General features: G+C 34.6%; 1 protein-coding gene across 1 annotated transcript in view; it reads right to left on the bottom strand.

The window, feature by feature from the left end:
* Positions 1-4,179, bottom strand: part of LOC106873036 (filamin-B) — a 164,815-nt gene that overhangs the window by 15,324 nt on the left and 145,312 nt on the right. The window lies entirely within an intron of this gene.

Raw genomic sequence — 4,179 nt, forward strand, 5'->3', positions numbered from 1 at the left:
CCAAGAAAAGCTCTACATTGTAATTTGTCCATTTTCTGTATTTAGCCCTGTGTGGCTATAATAAAAAGATATCTACTTGCCTATCTATCTATCTGCCTATCTGCCTATCTATCTGCCTATCTATCTATCTGCCTATCTCTCTGAGTCATTACATGTCCTCTACTCTCTTTCACATTGACTCACTCATTCACTCTCTCTCTCTCACACACACACACACACCCTGCTCATATATTTTTCAGTTAAAGACCATCATCATCATGTCTAGCAGAGTTGTTGTGTTCCATGTGAAGAACATAGTGCAAAATACTTGGATACCAGAGAACACACAATATATCTGCCTTATTCTTAATTTAATTCTATCCAGCAGTTTTAGCCATTTTAAGACATGTAAATAGCAATGCTTGTCCAACATGCGAGTAATATGCTAAGAAAATATTCTAAAGTTTCAAAGATGTTACATATACACTCACATACACATATACATATATGTGTATACATTTACATACATGCACACACACATATACATACATATATACATATACACATTATACATTTTTATGAGTGTGTGTATATTATATATCTGTGTGTGTGTGTGTGTGTGTGTGCCTAAATTTGGTTGAACAAAAAGATTAATACAACTCCAAACATGTCTGTGTGTGTTTTATTTATAATTGGCAGAAATTACAAAATAACTCAAGGATCGAAAGTTTTGTACGTTGCCTTTTCATAAACACACACATGTATGTATGTTTGTATGTATACACACATGAACACCTACATAAATAAACCATGGTGTACTCAATAACAAAAATTGGTGGTTTTCTTTGCTGTGTTTATCACACAATGAGGTGTTGTGAATAGTACCGAGATGCTGCATAAGGGAGAAACCTGTTCCAAATCATTCCAGCATGAAAGAAAATGGATGTAACATTGACCAAACACAAACAACTTTTTATTATGACGTTCAATCCTGTTTTCACAGACACAAATTGTCAATTGTCTGATCAACTAACGGCAATATGAAAAGAAAATATTCTAAACCTAGATACATAAATGTTATATATATATATATATATATATATATGGGTGTGTTGGGATATACTAGTAGGGGAAAAGTATTTAATAATAAATGTAGAAGTGTTACCTGTTTTGAATCAAGTTTTCAGGTGACAAAAGGACGGCAGAGACAAGGGAAACTCCCATAGTTACAGCAGAATGAATCATCAGCTTTGGATATACAAACATACACACACCTAACATACATATTATATAGTTATACACACACACACATACATACACACATAAACACACACATGCATGTATGTATACATACATGAATACATATATACGTACACACACACATACACTCAACTATTGTTGGTGTTACATGCCAAAACCCCCTACAATAGGGGACATTCTGAGAAGTAGAAACAGTACTGTACTGTATATTTTTTAAAATTATTTTCATAATTTGTATATATTATTTGATTATAAATGCAAAACACCACCACACACTCACCTCCCAAGTTTTGTTTTCCATACAGTATGTGCAACTCTTTGTTTTTACTCATCGACAGTACACTAGTTATTTTCTTTTAATATATTTTAATTAATGTTTTATACAGTGCAATACTGTACTGTATTACTATTTATTAATTTTTAGGTGTAAAAATGGTTATTTTACCACAGAAAAATTTTAAATCTAAAAAAATATAAATACCTATCGACCGCAAAAACCTGCGATATATTGAAGAGTCCACGATATAAATTTACATATATTAACCAGAACAACCTGCGATGTACTGAGGGCACAATAGGTGAGCCGCGATATGGCGAGTGATTACTGTATATATGTATGTATATAAATGTAACTTCTATGCTGAAATAGAGACATGTTCTTTGTCTATCTCCTTAACTTCTTGGAGATTTTAGGTATAATTATACTAATGTGTCCATCTGTTCTAATTTAATTAAATTCTATGTCTTTGAGCAGCTGAGGATTGCTCTGCATTTTAAATTGATGTAATGATTGCATTGTTCAATTAAATGGAGTTGCATGAAACGATTGTACTGCATTACCTCTGGATATCCTTGTTCCTTATTTTGATTTTAATCACCTTACTTTGAAATTGTATGGATAATATCGTACTAAATACTGGTGCCTCAACTTAAGTACCATATTCATCTGAAGTTTTGCTAAATGTATATATATATTATACACACACACACACACACACACACAATGGGCTCTCCTATCAATTTTGTTGGATGGGATAAGCTTCCTGCTGTTTGATTAATTGGACAACCAACTCATTGAGTTAGTGTCCTTGTTTTTTTTTTCTTTTTGTAAGATGGTAAAATGTAATTTGAAATAAATTTGGTTACTATCTCTAGCAACTTCATCAACTGTATCAAGACCCACTCGTTATCTTGAGCCAATTGCAAACATGCAAAAGTGCACGTAACATAACGATGATGTAATACATGATTAGAAAGATCTAGCTGCTATTTCTAGAAGGCTGGCTGATCACACAGACACTCCTTCTTTGACTGAGGCATATGGAAGTGTTAGGTGGAAGTGTAAAAGGCGACAGGATTCTAAAAGAATTCTAGTTATGACTATCCCATGAATTTTTCTGTTGTAGTGTGTCTAGGACAACATTATCTAATGTTTCTTTGTGGTCAGTCAGATGGAGAAAATTATCCAAAAGAGATTTAGATGCTGTTTCTAGCAAGTTGCTCAACTGAGTAGGAATTTTTTAGGGGGCCACACCAGAGAAAGTAGAACATGAGTCAATTAAGAAGAATTTATATTTATAGAGAGAAGAAGACCATCAGGGGCCAACAGAAGGATGCTTGAGGGCCACATGCACCCCTGGGGACCATGGTTTAAAAATGGTGGTATAGAGGCTCCCTTGTTATCTCAATCTGATTGTGGTAATCAGAGTGCAACCTCAATTGGTTTGTAATTAACCATTTAGCATTTAAATCAACCATATCTGGCCCAAATGCACAACCTGTTCTATGTTTTAACCAACCAGATCCGACCTATCACACCTAACCTTCAATGCCATTACACTCTCAGAGTGGTTGGTGTTAGGAAGGGCATCCAGCTGTAGAAAACCATGCCCGATCAGACTGGAGTCTGGTGCAGCTTTCTAGTGTGCCAGCCCAGTCAAACTGTCCAACCCATGCCAGCATGAACAACAGACATTAAATGATGATGATGATCACATCATCAAAATTTAGAAATTATAAAATAATTCATGATTAATTAAACACAATTTGAATGAAAAAGTATTACATTTGACAGAATAATTTGAATCTTGTCGGGTAAAATTCTAGAAACTGAATAAATGAGGAGAGAGGGGTGGATGGGAATCCCCAGCAATGGTATTTAAACCAAATATTTGTCAGTCCCTTGTCAAATTTTTCATTAGCCGAGATATTTTTACCTGGTTTAGTCAAAACAGACAGGTGGGTAGATTGATCAATATAAAGGTAAGTAGGTACATAGGTAGATAGCTGGTGAAGTAGTTAGGTAAATAGACAGAAAAATAAAACTTAAACAATTTTTTTTTTGCTGTTTTTTGCTAAGTCTGAACAAATGGGGTACTGGACTAAATATCTCCTTTGCTACCATATTTCTGTTGAGATAGACTGCTTTGGTTTCAATTAATCTTGGAAATTGAATGAAGAATTTAGCAAAGCAACTTTGTCATCATTAAATTATGAAATGAGAAGAGAATTTGACGTCTTAAAAAAGTAAAACCCTCTAATTTATAATTTTATTTTTTTAAATACAATAAATATTAGCAGTGGTGAACTGGGTCTAAAAATAGTGGTTGCCAGGAGACTAAGGGGTCCCATCCACAACTACAAGGGGCCCACCCACAACTACTAGGGGACCCACCCATTTAATTTTTTATAACACAGCCAGGCTGAAATAATGCATTCTTCCAGGAGTGAATAAAAAATTCTCAAAGTTGAGGAGATGGGCCCCTTAGACACTAACATGGGCCACCATACGTGGATTCTAATGGCGCAGGGGCCCACTTGCCATCGAGCAAGCTGGCAACCTGGCCAGTCTGCCTCTGAATTGAGATCTTTATTCAGTCAATACTCATTGTCTTTAAGCAAACAAAAACATTTATTTTCAACTATATAACATAATATAAT

The sequence above is a fragment of the Octopus bimaculoides genome, chromosome 19, assembly GCF_001194135.2.
Source record: "Octopus bimaculoides isolate UCB-OBI-ISO-001 chromosome 19, ASM119413v2, whole genome shotgun sequence".
NCBI lineage: Eukaryota > Metazoa > Mollusca > Cephalopoda > Octopoda > Octopodidae > Octopus > Octopus bimaculoides.